General features: G+C 38.9%; 1 long non-coding RNA gene across 2 annotated transcripts in view; it reads right to left on the bottom strand.

The window, feature by feature from the left end:
- LOC137223228 (uncharacterized) overlaps positions 1–18,748 on the bottom strand; it is a 100,497-nt gene that overhangs the window by 21,536 nt on the left and 60,213 nt on the right. Inside the window, exon 3 of one of the 2 annotated variants that reach the window (XR_010942759.1) lies at positions 308–428. The exons of the other annotated variant lie outside the window; for it this stretch is intronic. This is a non-coding gene — a long non-coding RNA (uncharacterized lncRNA). Of the gene's footprint in view, positions 1–307; positions 429–18,748 lie in introns of those variants that run through there. 2 annotated transcript variants of the gene reach the window in all.

The raw sequence follows: 18,748 nt of genomic DNA, 5'->3' as shown, positions 1-18,748 counted from the left end.
GAGAAAGCCCACGGACCGCAACAAAGACCAAATGCAGCCCCAAAATATTAATTAATTAATTAATTTTTTTAAAAAAAGAGTCATATACCAAAACCATTCAGAGTTTATCACAGGATTGCAAGAACGGTTCAATATTTGAAAATCAATCAATCTAATTCACCATACTAACAGTTTAAGGAAAAGAAAACCATATGATCTTATCAACTGATGCAGAAAACATTTGACAAAACTCAACAACCTGGGCTTCCCTGGTGGTGCAGTGGTTGAGAGTCCGCCTGCCAATACAGGGGACACGGGTTCGTGCCCCGGTCCGGGAAGATCCCACATGCTGCGGAGCGGCTGGGCCCGTGAGCCATGGCCGCTGATCCTGCGCGTCCAGAGCCTGTGCTCCGCAATGGGAGAGGCCACAACAGTGAGAGGCCCGCATACTGCAAAAAAAAAATGTAAAGCAATACCATTTACAATTGTTCCCCAAAATTAAATACTTATGTATAAATCTAATGAAACATGTACAAGACCTGAGTCCTAGACTTTCAAGAAAAGAAATTCCTTTGAGCATCTGGGAAAAGGAGAAAATTACTCATAAGGGAAAATAATTAGACTTTCATCAGACATTTCAACAACAAACTTTATTCTAAAATAAATTGGAGTAACATATTTAAGATACTTGTATTAGTCAGACTTCTCCAGAGAAACAGAAGCAATAGGATTTGGAGAGAGAGAGAGGGAGAAAGAGAGTGTATTTTAAGGAAATGGCTCTTGCAATTATGGAGGCTGACAAGTCCAAACTCTGGACTTCAGGTTGGAAAACAGGGAAGAGTCGATTTGATTCAAATCCAAAAGCTATTAGTCTGGAGAAAAGGGAAGAGACAAGTAGTGGAGACAGTAGTAGTGCTATCAAGTAGTGGAGAATTTCCTCTTGCTTGGAGGATGTCAGTCTTGTTCTATTCAAGCCTTCAACTGATTGGGTGAGTTCTACCCGCATTATCGAGAATAATCTGCTTTACTCAAAGTCCACTGATGTAAATCATCCAGAATAAAGTTTGACAATATACATGGGCACCATGGCTCAGCTAAATTGACACTTAAATTAACCACCACAATACTTGAAGAAAAAAACACTTGAACTAGGAATTTTATATCCAGAAAAACTGCTTTCCAAGTATAAAAAGGCACAGACAAAATATTAACATCAGGAACTCAGAGAACAATATGCTCATGAGTCCTTCCTGAGGAATCCATGGATAATGAACTGCAGAAAACCAAATTAACTAGAGAAATATTAACATAAGAGTTAGCAGAACTGAGCACCAGTGTCTTCTTAAATTATGAAAGGGAAGACAACCTGCTTCCCGAGGAAGGAACGACACGCCACATATATAACATTGCTAAAGGATTAAACCTGAGTATGATCAAGCCTCTGGATTCAAGGACCATTTGCAGAAAATATAGAGGACAAAGGAAAACTAAACTGCCCCTTGAGATACAATCAGCAAGAGCCAGAAAATGGAAAATACAGGTCCCAGGACTCAGGTTCTTCAACAGATCTTAAGGCAAAGAAAGGGATGAAATAATGACCTATAGAAGAAAAGAAATATAAATCCAAAATGTTTAAAAACAAGATAAAACTAGTATTTAGGGATGCACACTGGAGTGATAAAACTGTAAAGGAATGCAATGAGCGATTACAATAAAAATTAAGACGGTGATTACTTTTGAGGGTAAAAAGGCCCTTGTAATTAGAATGCTTCTAAGCAGGACCACAGTGTGACTTTGGTGGGCCTGAGGTACTTTGCCTTTTATAAGTTATAGTTTATGACTGTGTTGGTATAAAGAGGAACATATTCATATATTAATATTGTATACTAAAATATTTCTTCTGTTTTTCTTAAAAGAAATTAAGGCATTCCATAAGCCCCTAAAATAATTCAAAATATTTTAAGAGAAATATAAACATTTTTATGGCCAGCATGGTCATTCTTCAGTGAAGTCTCTCTTCCTTGTTCATAGCCAGTACCTTTTCATTGTGTCCTCACATGGTAAAAGGGGCTAGGGCATCTCCGTGGAGCCTCTTTTATAAAACACTAATCCCATGATGAGGGCTCCACCATCATGGGATTAGTGTTTAGCACCTTCCAAAGGTGTTATCTCCTAATACCATCTTCTTTGTGTGTTAGGATTTCAACATATGGATTTAGCGGGGGACACAAACATTCAGACCATAGCATAGACCAACAGAACAGAATGGAGAGCTCAGAAAAAAATCCACACCCAGAGATAAATTCTTGATCTTCAACAAGGTTACCAAAAACACACAAAGAGGAATAAATGTTCAATAGATGGTGCTGAGAAAACTAGATATCCAAATGCAAAAGAATGAAATTGTATTCTTATCTCACAACATATATAAAAATCAACATGAAATGTATTAAAGACTTGAACATAAGACCTGAAACAGTAAAACTATTGGAAGACAACATAGGAAAAAATGTTTCTTGAGTCTGGCTTAGGCAATGATTTTTTGGACCTGACCCCAAAAGCACAGCAACAAAAGCAAAAATAGACAACTGGGATTGTATCAAAATAAAAAGCTTCTTCACAGCAAAGGAAACAGTCAATGGAGTGAAACCTACAAACTTATAGGAATTTGCTGAAATCATGACCAAGTGCTGAGCTTCTTACAGAATATTGGGAAGTCTATTTTATTTATCTCATAGACAAGGTGACTAGAGTTAACATCTGGATCAATTTCTTTTTGCTTTTTGCTTTTGTTTTTGTTTTTATTTTTTACATCCCCACTACCACCAAAAGCACTGGAAAGAATATCAGAGAAACACAGGCTTAACTGAAGATAACAAAGCTATTATAATATTAGAAATGATAAAAATACAATAGTCTCATGAAACAAATCAATATCCAAAAACCTGTAATAAATATCTTCTAGATACCAACATTATTTCCTTCATTCAGCTTTGACTCCAATCCCTGATGCTATGCCTAGAACATTATAGGTGCCCAAGAAACAATTGTTGAACTAAATAAATCTACAGACTAAAAATCTGTCCTTATTAAGGCCTTTTCCTTAATATAGAATATTACTGCATTTGAGTTTTCACTAGACAGTTGGTATTCATGCAAACAGTCATAACTAGGGACTTTCAAACTTCTTAAGGCATAAAAATACCAGTTTAGAAATTCCTTGTTCCTGGAATAATTTTTTTTAAGAACTGCCATTGAAAGCCTGAAAAAAAAAAAAAGATCTGATATTGTATCCAAAGAAATGTACTTACTAAAGCAGAGTCTGCATGCTTCTGAATACTCACGCATGTGCATAGTGAGTAGAATTCCAGAAATGGTGAATACTCCTTCTTCTCACTAAATTAACATTATGAATGTAAATCTTACAGATGAGACCACCGACAAGGAAAAGAGATTGAGTGGGTCATTATATAACTGGTATAAGAACAACAAAAAAATACTGAAGAAAATTTTAGAAAACAATAACTTTTAAGCTGAAAAAAAAACTGTTTTAACTACTGCTAGAATAATTATATTAGCAGCTAAAGCTGTGTTCTGCTCCCAAATACCTGTTCATTGAAACACTTCTATTATGAAAGAGACAAATTAAAAACATAAAAATTAATCAAGAGTTTATTTCAAAAAGCAATTTCTTTATGCAGCAGGAGAAAAATATTATAACCTTACAGCTCTATAATTAAGAAAGATCATGTTAGTTTAAAGGCCTTCATTCAACTGAGCTACTCTGTAGAAAAGAGAGAATTTATATCAGAAAGAGGAAAGAAGAGGTCAGTATTCCAAGATGGAGGAAATGAGAAAGAAAAATGGGAGAGAGAGGGAGAGAGGGAGAAAAGAACAGATAAGAGACCACATGCTCTGCAATAACTTCCCATCTTGAAACATCTCCTCAAATATATAGCAAATGCTGATAAAACTTATTAGACCTCTGTTGCCTGTCACCTTATAGGGGAAGAGAAAATCACTTTAATAGGGTGAAACTTGTATATGGGATGTGAAAGTATTCTTTGCAAAAACTTTTTTTAATTCTCATAAAACACAAGTCAATGACTTATTCAACTCACTGATGAGGGGACCAGCAAGATGGAGAGCTGGTTCCAGGAGCACTGGGGGACTTGGGTGTCATATACCATGTGAAAGAGAATGTTAGAATAACATTTTAGGTTAGATACAAAACTAGTTGTATCCTACAGGACAATAAAAGCATAACCTAAGGATATAAATCATTTGCATTTCTACTAGAAAAAAAATTCAGAGGCTAACATTAATTTCAGTCTGGTCTCTGAATCATAGCAAATAAAAGCTCAAAAAAGATATTTCCCTTTTGAAGGGTTGACAAAACTATGGCTTGCAGGCTAGCCATCTGGTTTTATAAATACAGGCAAACCTCTGAGATGTTGTGGATTTGGTTCCAGAACACTTCAATAAAGTGAATATGGCAATAAAACAAGTCTCATGAATGTTTTTGGTTTCCCAGTGCACATAAAACTTATGTTAACACTATACTGTGGTCTGTTAAGTGTGCAATAGCATTATGCCTGAAAAGCAATGTACATATATTAATTTAAAAATACTTTATTGCTAAAAAATGCTAGTCATCATCTGAGCCTTCAGCAAGTCGTAATCTTTTTGCAATAGTAACATCAAAGATCACTGATGACAGAGAACTTCCCTGGTGGTCCAGTGGTAAAGAATCCGCCTTCCAATGCAAGGAAGCGGGTTCCATCCCTGGTCAGGGAACTAAGATCCCACATGCCACAAGACAACTAAGCTCACGCACCAGAGCTACTGAGCTCGCGCGCCTCAACTAGAGCCTGCATGCTGCAAACTACAGAGCCCACGCCCTCTGGAGCCCGTGCCACAACTAGAGAAGAGAAAACCCGCACTCCACAACTAGAGAGAAGCCCGCACACCACAACGAAGAGCCCGCGCACAGCAACGAAAGATCCTGCATGCCTCGACAAAGATCCCACGTGCCACAACTGAGACCCAATGCAGCTAAAAATAAATAAATAAATAATAAATAAATCTTTTTAAATAAATTTATTTATTTTATTTTTGGCTGCATTGGGTCTTCATTGCTGCACTCGGGCTTTCTCTAGTTGCAGCGAGTGGGGCTACTCTTTGCTGCGGTGCACAGGCTTCTCATTGCAGTGGCTTCTCTTGTTGTGGAGCATGTGGCTCTAGAGCACAGTCTCAGTAGTTGTGGCGCACGGGCTTAGTTCCTCCGTGGCATGTGAGATCTTCCCGGACCAGGTCTCGAACCCGTGTCCCCCGCATTGGCAGGCGGATTCTTAACCACTGCACCACCAGAGAAGCCCAACAAGTCTTAAAAAAAAAAAGAAAAAAAAGATCACTGATGACAGACCACCATAACAAATATAATAATAATGAAAAGCTTGAAATATTGTGAGAATCTGAAATATCGTGAGAATAGTGCACAAATGTTGTTGGAAAAATGGTGCTGATAGACTTGCTCAATGAAGGATTGCCACAAACCTTCAATTTGTAAAAACGCAATATCTCCAAAGCGTAATAAAATGAAGCACAATAAAACAAGGTATGCCTATAAAAATCTTTTGGGACACAGCCATGTTCATCTGTTTAAATATTTTCTACGGCTGCTTTCAAGCTACAACAGCAGAGTTTAGTAGTTGTAACAGAGATTATATGAACTGCAAGTTTAAAATATTTACGGCCTGACCCTTTAAGGAAAAGTTTGCCAACCTCTGCCCTAGATGATTAAATAAATTACTGAGAAGTCCTGTAAAAAATACTCCACTGGGACATTAAAAGGACATGCTGCCCACTCTTTGCCTGTTTCCAAATTTTGAACAGCTTTTCCTTAACAAGAAAATTTAGGTAGGGTAAAGCATAACTTTTTGATGCAAGGTCCAGACCACAAAGAGTACAAAAACTAGAAATTAGCAGCTTTCAGAAAAGAGCTTTGAACTTTCACAGGCAATGGCATTAACTGGGGCCACAAGCCAATTATAGTGGCAAAAGGCAAGACTGCTGCAGATGGTAACTAGGTAATATAGTAACTATAGAGTAGAGGCAGTAGAGTTTGTCAAATCTTCCGTACTTTCTCCTCTTTATAAAACACAGTAATAATTGTTCACTGTAATCATCCTGGGATATAACACTATCCCGAAGTCTGTCAGTGTTTCATGAAAGGGAATTTAATCTTGTTCAGCATAGTTTCAGTGATACTGAGTATTCTATTGGTCTGAATCTTATAGTACAAACAGTATGTAACATGTCCTGTGGCAATGGTTTTCAAACTGCACTCGGTAAGGGAAGGTGGATGTGGGATAGAGGAGTCAGTAATTAAGACTCCCAACCTTTTTCTCTTATTTTAATCCCAGGAGCTGCCTTTTACCAATTTTAAAAAATCAAGTGTCCACTTTGAATTAAGGTCTATGTGGCGGGGTGGGGGCAGGGGCGGGAACTGCCCCAACTGCCCAAAGATGCTGCTCAGGGGTCAAGACTTTTCAATGAGAAGAGAGAAAAAACATAGAAATGAAACAGGAATATCACAGCCAATCTTGCAGCCATTAAAAGCATACTATTGAAAGTATTTTTAAAGTCATTAAAAGTACTATGGGCACCTTATCTTTGATAAAGGTGGCAGGAATGTACAGTGGAGAAAAGGACAGCCTCTTCAATAAGTGGTGCTGGGAAAACTGGACAGGTACATGTAAAAGTATGAGATTAGATCACTCCCTAACACCATACACAAAAATAAGCTCAAAATGGATTAAAGACCTAAATGTAAGGCCAGAAACTATCAAACTCTTAGAGGAAAACATAGGCAGAACACTCTATGACATAAATCACAGCAAGATTCTTTCTGACCCACCTCCTAGAGTAATGGAAATAAAAACAAAAATAAACAAATGGGACCTAATGAAACTTCAAAGCTTTTGCACAGCAAAGGAAACCATAAACAAGACCAAAAGACAACCCTCAGAATGGGAGAAAATATTTGCAAATGAAGCAACCAACAAAGGATTAATCTCCAAAATTTACAAGCAGCGCATGCAGCTCAATAACAAAAAAACAAACAACCCAATCCAAAAATGGGCAGAAGACCTAAATAGACATTTCTCCAAAGAAGATACACAGATTGCCAACAAACACATGAAAGAATGCTCAACATCATTAATCATTAGAGAAATGCAAATCAAAACTACAATGAGATATCATCTCACACCAGTCAGAATGGCCATCATCAAAAAATCTAGAAACAATAAATGCTGGAGAGGGTGTGGAGGAAAGGGAACCCTCTTGCACTGCTGGTGGGAATGTGAATTGGTTCAGCCACTATGGAGAACAGTATGGAGGTTCCTTAAAAAACTACAAATAGAACTACCATATGACCCAGCAATCCCACTACTGGGCATATACCCTGAGAAAACCGAAATTCAAAAAGAGTCATGTACCAAAATGTTCATTGCAGCTCTATTTACAATAGCCCGGAGATGGAAACAACCTAAGTGCCCATCATCGGATGAATGGATAAAGAAGATGTGGCACATATATACAATGGAATATTACTCAGCCATAAAAAGAAACGAAATTGAGCTATTTGTAATGAGGTGGATAGACCTAGAGTCTGTCATACACAGTGAAGTAAGTCAGAAAGAAAAAGACAAATACCGTATGCTAACACATATATATGGAATTTAAGAAAAAAAAATGTCATGAAGAACCTAGGGGTAAGGCAGGAATAAAGACGCAGACCTCCTAGAGAACGGACTTGAGGTTATGGGGAGGGGGAAGGGTGAGCTGTGACGGGGCGAGAGAGAGTCATGGACATATACACACTAACAAACGTAGTAAGGTAGATAGCTAGTGGGAAGCAGCCGCATGGCACAGGGATATTGGCTCGGTGCTTTGTGACAGCCTGGAGGGGTGGGATAGGGAGGGTGGGAGGGAGGGAGACGCAAGAGGGAAGAGATATGGGAACATATGTATATGTATAACTGATTCACTTTGTTATAAAGCAGAAACTAACACACCATTGTAAAGCAATTATACCCCAATAAAGATGTTAAAAAAAAAAAAAAAGTACTATGGGGACTTCCCTGGTGGCACAGTGGTTAAGAATCTGCCTGCCAATGTAGGAGACAAGGGTTCGAGCCCTGGTCCGGGAAGATCCCACATGCCATGGAGCAACTAAGCCCATGAGCCACAACTACGGAGCCTGCGCTCGACAGCCCACAAGCCAGAACTACTGAGCTCACACACTGGAACTACTGAAGCCCGCACGCCTAGAGCCCGTGCTCCGCAACAAGAGAAGACACCGCAATGAGAAGCCCACATCACAACGAAGAGTAGCCCTCGCTCGCCGCAACTAGAGAAAGCCCGCGCGCAGCAACAAAGACCCAACGCAGCCAAAAGTAAATAAATTTATGAAAGAAAAAAGTACTATGAACAACTTTATTCCATAACTTTGACAATTTGAAATAAATGGACCACTTCTTCAAAAACCACAAACTACCAAAAAGACCCAACATGAAATAGGGAACAAGAATAGTCCTATAATCACTAAAAAGAACTTGGATTCAAAATCTTTAAACTCCTGAAAAAGAAATCTCCAGGTTACAATGGTTTCTCTTAGAATTTTATCAAACATTTAAAGAAATAACACCGATTTAACACAGTCTCTTTCAGAAAATTGAAGAGAGAACACTTCCCAACTTATTTTATGAAGCCATTTATTACCCTGATACCAAAACAAGACAACAATACGACTTAAAAAGAAAACTACAGACCAATATCTCTCATGAACTTGGACACCAAAATCCTAATAAGCTATTAGTACAGTTGTCCCTCAGCATTTACAGGGGATTGATTCCAGGATGCCCTGCAGATACCAAACTCCTCAGATTTTCAAGTTCCTTATATAAAATGACATAGTATTTGCATATAATCTATGCACATCCTCCAGTACACTTTAAATCATTATTTGTAATACCTAATACAATGTAAATGCTATGAAAATAGTTGCCACCAAGTGGCAAAATCTAGTTTTGCTTTTTGGAACTTCCTGGAAATTTTTAAAAATATTTTTGACCCACGGTTGGTTTTATCTGCAGATGCAGAACCTGAGGATATGGAGAGCCAAACGTAAAGTAAATCCAACAATATGTCAAAAGAACAATACACAGTGAACAGGTGGGATTTATTCCAGGTATGCAGGCTGATTCAATATCCAAAAATAAATCAGTGAAACCTAACATATCAATAGGCTAAAGAGGAAAAATCACACAATCATATCTATTGACAGAGAACAAATATTTAACAAAATTCAACACTTATCATGATTAAAAAAAAAAAAATAGGCACACCCCGAATAGAGAGAAACTTTTTCTATTCCACACAGATTGAATCATGTGTCTAGCACCCATGCTAGATTCAGGGAACCAACTCTTACACTCTGACCCTTGCTCACAAAGAGCATCTCCAAAAGGCCAACAGCTAACATCATACCTAATGGTGAAAGACTAAATGCTTTTCTTCTAAGACTGGGGACAGGGAAAGTATGTCCACTCTCACCAAAATATTCAATTCAAAATAATTGTATTTAAAATTGTGCCAGATGTTCTAGTCACTGCAATAAGGCAAGAAAAAGAAATAAAAGGCATACAGATTGGAAAAAAAGAAATAAAACTCTCTCTATTTGCAAATGACATAATTGTCTATGTAGAAAATCCTAAAGAATCTATAAGAATAACTCCTAGAACTAATAAATGATTTCAGTGAGGTCACAGGACACAATATCAACACACAGAAATCAACTGCATTTCTGTATACTGACAACAAATAAGTGGAAACTGAAATCTGAAACTCAAAACCATTTACAAATTTTCTAAAGAAAATGAAATAGGTATCAATCTAACAAAACAATACTTAGGTATAAATCTAACAAAAGCAGTATCTGTATGATGAAAATCATAAACTGCTGATGAAAGAAATCAAAGATCTAAAAAATACATGGAAAAATAACTGTGTTCATGGATTGGAAGTCACAACATATTAAAGACGTCAATTCTCCTTAAATTGAATCTATAGATATAATGCAATTCCTACAAAAATCTCAGCAAGGATTTTTCTGGACATCAACAAGCTTATGCTAAAATTTGTATGGAAAGAGAAAGGTCCCAGGAACATCCAAAACAATTTTTAAAAAGAATAAAGTAGGGCTTCCCTGGTGGCGCAGTGGTTGAGAGTCCGCCTGCCGATGCAGGGGACATGGGTTCGTGCCCTGGTCCGGGAGGATCCCACATGCCGCGGAGCGGCTGGGCCCGTGAGCCATGGCCGCTGAGCCTGTGCGTCCGGAGCCTGTGCTCCGCAACGGGAGAGGCCACAACAGTGAGAGGCCTGCGTACCGCAAAAAAAAAAAAAAAAAAGAATAAAGTAGGAGGAATCATTTTTCCCAATATTAAGACTTACTATATAGCTACAATAATCAAGACTATATAGTATTGGTAAAGGGATAGACAATGGAGCAGTGGAACAGAACTATGAACCCAGAAATAGACCCACACAAATATGCCCAATTATTTTTTCACAAAGGAGCAAAATTAATTCAATAGAGTAGAAATAATCTTTTTAACAAATGGTGCTGGACCAGTTGAATATCCATAGGCAAAAAAATAAAATAAGGAAACTTGACCTAAACCTCACACCTTCTACAATGATTAACTCAAGTAGATCATAGACTAAAATGTAAAACATAAAACTATAAAATCATAGAAAACCTTCAGGACCTAAGACTAAGCAAAGAGTTGTTACACTTGACACCAAAATCATCCCATAAAAGGGAAAAAATGGTGAATTTGATCTCATGAAAATGTAAAACTTCTGCTTTGTTAAAGCCTATGTGGGAGAATGAAGAGCCAAGCTACAGACTGGGAGAAAATGTTTGCAAACCACATATCTATCAAAGACCTAGAATCTAAAATAAAGAACTAACAAAATTGAACAGTAAAAAATTCAAACAATCCAATTAAAAGATGGGCAAAAGTGCTTCCCTGGTGGCACAGTGGTTGAGAATCTGCCTGTCAATGCAGGGGACACGGTTTCGAGCCCTGGTCTGGGAGGATCCCACATGCCACGGAGCAACTGGACCCGTGACCCACAACTACTGAGCCTGCGCATCTGGAGGCTGTGCTCCGCAACAAGAGAGGCCGCGATAGTGAGAGGCCCACGCACTGGGATGAAGAGTGGCCCCCGCTCGCCACAACTAGAGAAAGCCCTCGCACAGAAACGAAGACCCAACACAGCTAATAAATAAATAAATAAATGTATTTAAAAGAAGTCAGGAGACATTTTCTTAAAAAAAAAAAAAAAAAAGATGGGCAAAAGACACAAAGCTACATTTCATTGAAGAGGATATGAGATGACAAATAAGCACATGAAAAGATGTTTAACATAGCTTGCAATCAGGAAGATGCAAATTAAAACCACAATAACATATCACTATACTTCTATCAGAATGCCTAAAATTTAAAATAGTGATAACACCAAATGCTGGCAAGGATGCAGAGAAACTGGATCACTCATACATCACTGGTGGGAATGTACAATGGTTCAGTCATTCTAGAAGGCAGGCTGACAATTTCTCAAAAAAAAAATAACGGTGAAATTACTGTATAAACCAGCAATTGCATTCTTTGGCATTTATTCCAAAAAAAAGAAAATTTATGTTTACGCAAAATCCTGTACATAAACATTCATAGTAGCCTTATTCATAATAGGCAAAAACTGGAAACGACCAAATATCCTTCAATACATACTGTGGAATATATTGCTCCACAGGAAAAAGGAACAGACTGCTGAGAGACGCAACAACTTAGATGCAGCTCCAAGGACTTAGGCTGAAGGGGAAAAGTCAAACGTTACACAGTATATAATTCCATTCTTATGACATCTGTGAAATAACATAGTTATAAAGTGAAGAATAGATTAGGGGCTGCCTGGCACTAGGGATGGGGGTTTGTCTATAAAGGGACAGATGGTAAAGTAGCTAATTATGGTGGTGGTTACTGCATAGAGTTACACACCACACACATACACACAATGAACACATGTAACTGGTGACAACAGAATTGTACAGTGTCAATTTTCTAGTTTTAATATTGTACTATAATGTCTTATGTAAGACATTAACATTGGAGGATGCTTGGTGAAGGGTGCACAGGACCTCCGTGTACATTTCTGTGCAACTTCCTGTGGATCTACAACTATTTGAAAATAAAATGTTAAAAAAATACACTGCCCAAAGATGATGCTCAGGTGTCTAAAATACAGCAATACCTCAAATACTCAAAATGTATCCAGTCTGGAAAAACAGAATCTTAATGTACACATCTTACATGCCTTTATCACTTAAATTTACTATTTTACTAAAATCTACATGTGGGATAGAGGCACTTTACATATTAAATTTGTAATCTGTTTTCATCCCCCATCTGTACTGAAGTAGGTAGAATGTAGTGGTATAGTGGTTCTAAGCGAGACTCTGGACCTGGACTATACCACTTAGTGCCTGTGTGAGAAGTCATCCCACCTCACTTCTGCCTCAATTCCTCATCTGTAAAATTGGTATAATAATAGTACCTACCTCAAAATGTTGTATGATTAAATGAGCTGATGTATGTAGAAAGCTTTGAACAATGCCTGGCATACTGCAAATTTTCGATGAAAGTTAACTCCATTACTTATGTCCTTGTTAACATTGCCATCATGAGAATTTACTTTCTCTCTCATCAATATCCTTTATCAGAGGACAAGTACAAAATAATGGGCCACCAGAGGTTTAAAACCATAAATAAAATCTCTTATATGATTTTCACACTGAAAATCCCTTACTTTCCATATAGTATTTCTTTACATAGTTCTACTGAGAAGCATAAGATGTCTCCAGGTAAACAATCACTGTCAAGATTCTCACTGAACCAGAAGTAGAAAACACCAGAAAAAATTCTAACAAAATCCCCTGTGAAATTGGTCTGATTTCTGCTTCAAAAAGTTTTAGATAAGGCACCAGACTTGTGGACAGTTATTGAATCTAAATCTCATCTCTTTGAATTTTTATCTTTTTTAAATGACTGATTTTTATAAAAAGATGTTTGCAACCTACAATGGATATTTCCCTCTCAAAAAAAAAGTTAGCAGTACCTTCCTCTCCCACCTGATGTCACTTAAATTAAAGCACTCACCATTATATTTTCCCAGTCAAAGCAATCAGATTGAACATGCAAATATAATTCCTTTGGGGTGGAGGCGGGAGTAGGATAGGAGAGTACCACAGGGTAAAACATGTGAGCATTATTAGAGAAAAGGTCTGTATCTCTTCCTCTTCACTTAATCCATTTGTTAATTCATAAGTGCTTCTATGTGTCAGGATTTCTTCTGGGGGCTGAAAATACAACAAAGAATAACTAAAAAGATAAAAATCCCTGTGCTCATGGAGCTCACAGCCTAGTGGGGAAGGCAGACAACACAAAATTACACTATTGTGAGATTCCTTCTATGACTGGGGAAATGCAAGATAATAAAGAAGCATGTCGGAGAAGCACTACCTTGGTCTGTGGGATCAGAGGACACTTTCTGAAAGTAGTGATATCTATGCCAAAACCGAGGGCAGAAGTTAACTGCAAGGCAAGTTTCTTTTACTTACACTCCCATTTTTAAAAAATAAGAACATTTTGAAACACTTATAGGAAGGAACAGATGAAGAAGGGTCAAAAACTGAGAAGAGAAAGGGGAAAACCAATAAACTAGGTTCCCTAAAGCAGAGGTAGGGGTAAGATACAGAGAACACATAAAGACTCGCCTCAGAAGAGAGAGGTGGGAGGTTTTAAAGGGTGAGTAGTGGGAGAGAGCAGCCTGGAGGAACACACGAGGAATTCCCAGCAGCAGAGAACACCGCTGGGGGTGGACACCGTGAATAACTGAAATGAAAGTCTCTCCTTTTCTGTGCCCCCATGGAAAGCAAGGGGAGCTTAGATGCTGTTTACATCCATAATAGGGCATTCTTTAAAAACACTTCCAGGAAGCCAGTCTGAAAAGGCTACTTATTGTATGATTCCAATTATATGACATTCTGGAAAAGGCAAAACTATGGAGACAGTGAAAAGATCAGTGGTTTGAAGAGGGTTGGGGGAAGGAATGAACAGCTGGAGCAGAGGATTTTTAGGCCAGTGAAACCACTCTGTATGATAACATAATGATGGATACATTTGTCCAGACTCATGGAATATACAACAGCTAGAATGAACCCTAATGTGAACTATGGACTCTGGGTGATAATGATGTGTCAATTGTAGGTTCACCAACTGTAACAAAAGTACCACTCAGTGAGGGATGTTAATAATGGGGGAGGTTGCACATGTTTGGCAGCAGTGGGGCGGTGGTATATGGAAAATCTCTGTACCTTCCTCGTCATTTTGCTGTGAACCTAAAACTGCTCTAAAACAAAATTAAGAATTTTTTTTAAAAAAATACCTTCAGGACCTCTGTAACAATGCATAAATAATGAGAAATTCAGGGGGAAAAAAACCTCAATACAACCTGACACTTCTTTCAAAGAAGAAAAACACTAACAAACCATCTGACCTGAATATCTTTAAACATAAATATAAAATGTGATGCCTACAAGGCATCTCACTTCCCGGTTGAGATCCAAGGAGAGAGAGGTTCCCTCTGCCCAGGGCCGCACAACCCACCAGAGCATGAACACACACCCCGTCTCCAGACTTCCAGTCTGGGATGCTCCCTATACACCATACTTTTTTCTTTCCTCCATTAGATACTTTGAGAGATCATCTCACTTCCATTTTTCTGTTCTACTACAGAGCATCAAAGTCACATTGTGAGAGGTTGCAAGTTAGTCAATCGCCAGTTGCTCAGCACAAGGGATGCGCTGAACTGATGGTTGGTTTTGGTGTCATGCAGACCCAGCCTGAGTGCTGGCCACCAGTGGCTCCTACACAGTCCCTAGAATTTAAAGCATAGATATCATTTGTCCCCCCAAGTCCGCTCTGTCAGCATCTGTCTAGAAATTGAATGGGAGGAAGTTTACTCCCAGATCCACAGAGAAGGCTTCTTTCCCAAGCCCAGAGAGGCAGTGTCTCATCATTGAGATGCCCATGTTCTAAGTCACTGAGACCAGCTCTTGCCTCTTCCACTTACTCTTTATTTCAGACTATCCAGGACAGATCAATAGGAAGACAGAGCCAAGAGGTGCTCCTCTGCCTTATGCCCTAAAGATAATTTATCTTGAATGAAAGCTTCTGCTTCCTAGCTAGTTTCTAAGCAAAGGTCAGTGCTAGCCATCCCCCCAAAAATGTGGTACACATGATATAGCTCCTTCCCACATATTTCCATTTCCCTACCACTTCTGCTGTCCCACTGTGGACCCCACCCTCGGATGCTTCCCTGCAATACTCTCATTTTCTCCTTACTCTCCCAAAAGTACATCCAAGTAAAAGCTCTCCCTGTCTCCAAGTATGACATTCAAGTCAAGCATTAAGCAAAAGTAATATGACCAGTTATTTCACACCATGTGATCAGTACACTCTCATGCGCACTGTTATCTTATTTGGGATGTGTGTGGTTATTGTGCATAAGCACAATAGTTCTATGTGCAATTTTGGAGCTAGACAGGCCTGGGTCCAAGTCCTGGCCCTGTGGCATGCTAGATTTGTGACTGTGGGCACGTGATTCAATTTCCTGGTCAGTAAAAGGGAGATATAAGGATATCTGCCTCAGATGGGTGTTATAAGAATTATATGAGGTAATAGGTATAAGTGCTTAGAAAAGTCCTTTGCACATAATAAGTACTCAATAAGTGGTAAATATTGCTATTTCTGATTCATACTACATACCTGTGATGCAAACAGGGTTTTAAATCACCATTTTATATAGCAGTCATGTGATTTGCCCAAGGTCACAAAGGAGTGACCTGTATCCTATTGTTTCCACCAAAACCCTCTGAGAATATCCCGTTAATCCTCCTCCAGCATTTAAAAATAATAATAATGACAGTAATAATAATAGCTAACACTGTGCTAGGTTAGGATATTGAGGCACAGAAAGAGAAATGATTTGGCAAAATTCACCCAGCTAATAAGTGGCAGAGTCAAGAACCAAACCCAGTTAATCTGGGACCAGAGTCCAGGCTCTAAACTATCACACTGTAAAAGAAGTGCTATTTCATTCACTCATTCCATACCCAATTCTCAACTATTAATTTCTAGACACTATGCTAGTTTTGGAAACAACAGGCTATATAAAATAGTCCTTGACATCAAGTAGCCTGCAATCTAGAAAAGACTAATTACCACACAATTTGTTGAATACTGTTTTAGTGGCATGATGAACAAGGTGCTTCAGAATCACAGAGCAACTAATGGTGTCTGGCCCAGTCAAGGAAGGCTTCATGCAGGAGGTGCCCTCTGGGGGAAATCTTGCCTCAAGGTGAAGAAGGAGAAGGCAGAACATTGCAAGCAAAGGAATTTGTGAGGGATTTGGATTCAAATGTGCAGAAGTCCCGGGGCCAGTGCGAAGTTCAGTGTGGAGAAGTTCATAATGAGAATAATAGGAGAGGAATCTGGGAAAATGAGCAGGAATGGCATTGGAGAGATCCCAGCATACTAATCCAAGAAGTCTGAATTTTATCCTTGGAACAAGAGAGGGGGGAAACACATTTTTGAACAGCTGTATGGAGTATTGTGATGTGATTGTAACTGAGCAGGACCCTATGAGGCCTTCCCAGAATAGACCCCCAACTGTGTCCTCCACCTGCCTTTTGTCTGTAGAAAAACTTTAGTCAAAGAATAAATTTAATTAGAGACGTGAGAAAACGAAGAAAGGAAAACAGTTAAGCAAGATAATATAATAATACTTTAACCATTAAACAAAGTCAAGGACACTAAGTTCTTTCTCAAAGACTATAGATAATCTTCTGAGCCATGTCCTTTGAGCCGTTTTGCAGATACTGAAGCCCCACCAGGTGGAAGAAGTTAACTGTGTGCTGCCCACAAGCACGCAGACCCCAGACTGGTTGGAATCAGAAGTTTAATGATGCTGACTCCCAATACCTCACCACCAGCCAATCAGAAGAATGTCCACGAGCTGATCACACCCTGCTCCTTGAACACTCTAAGACTCCTCACTACCCGCTCCAGGGCGGGACACAGTCTTGAGGGCATTAGCCCACTGTGGCCCCCTTTGCCTGGAAAAGCAATAAAGCTATTCCTTTCTACTTCACCCAAAACTCTGTCTCCGAGATTTGATCCGGGACCGATGTACAGAGGCCAAATTTTGGCAGCACGATCATTTTAGGATAAAAACCCTGGAAGATGATAAACTGGGCTAAAGACACATTACTGGCAGGACGTCCAATGAACAAATGGTTGAAATGGTCTAAGAAAGACATTTCCAAATATGGTTAACCATTAGAAAGATCTGGAGGAATATTTTTAAATATGCATTCTTAAGCCCCACCCAAATGAGTCAAAATCAACAAGAGTGGACTTGGGGCATCTATATATGTTTGTGTATACGTGTGTGGTGTAATATGTGTGTGTGAGTGTGCGCGCGCGCGCGCATGTGTGTGTGTGTGTGTGTGTGTGTGTGTGTGTGTTAACTCTCCAGCTAATTCTGAAGATGAGCCTGATTTGGGAACCACTGATGTTCAAGGAGACCCAGTGATAGTCCTGTTAAAATAGTAGCATTGAAGATAAAAGGAGGCTGGACTAAAGACACAATTCTAAATTAGAATTGTTAGGGTTTTGTGAGGAGTGTAGTTGATGCAGGATCCTCTTGTGTGAGTCCCAGGAGATACAGCAGAAGTGCCTTAGGACCCAAAGGAAGACAAGAGGGGCCAGGCCATCAACATGATATCCCTAAACTATCACCTAAATTCTAATAAGATATACTGAAGATTTACCTTTGTATGTTCAAAGAAGCATCACCCTGTCCTGGCTAACACCGCTTCATTCACACCTCCATCCTTTCCCCTGCTTCTCCACTCCAACTCCAAATCAGTGTCCCTACTAAGGCCCAAATCTTGTCACTGAAATATAACCATGGCTGTTAAAACTTGTTTTTCTCAAGCCTGTCGATTAAAAAACTCTGAGTTAGAATGAATGTATTGTCCCCAGTAAATTAGCTACTTACTATTCCCTGACCTATTTTTCCTATCACAGTCTCATTTGATTATTCCAAGCAGACAAGTCTATTTTCTTCCTTTGGCACGCAGATGAGGAAGGTGGGTAGGAAGTTATATTGAGAAAAAAGTAAGTGCACTGTAGTGCATACTTGAAAGCCTTTCTGTGATAAAAGGACGGAACTTAGCTCAGGAAAGTCACAGTGTCAAGCTTAAATGCTTTCTCTACCAGTGTGCTTTGAGAGGGAAAAAAACACATAATCTGGAAAGCTGGTCCAGCAATTATATTACTGACAGAGAGTTTTATGAGACAATATCAGAGGGGAAGTGCAATCAGGCTCTGTCAAACCACAGGCAGCACAAAAAGAAAAAAAAAATGGAATCATAGAAAAGGGACAAATAAAGTTGGCAATGAAGAGGGCATTTGTTTAATTGCTTAACCTTTCCTTTCAACTGCATCTATAAATGGAGCAAAATGTCCCTCCGATCTCCTGAAGGCACCTGGTGCTTAATGGGAGAACCAGG

Source organism: Pseudorca crassidens, chromosome 4, assembly GCF_039906515.1.
Source record: "Pseudorca crassidens isolate mPseCra1 chromosome 4, mPseCra1.hap1, whole genome shotgun sequence".
In the NCBI taxonomy this organism is placed as follows: Eukaryota; Metazoa; Chordata; class Mammalia; order Artiodactyla; family Delphinidae; genus Pseudorca; species Pseudorca crassidens.
This window is presented reverse-complemented; position numbering and strand designations above follow the sequence as displayed.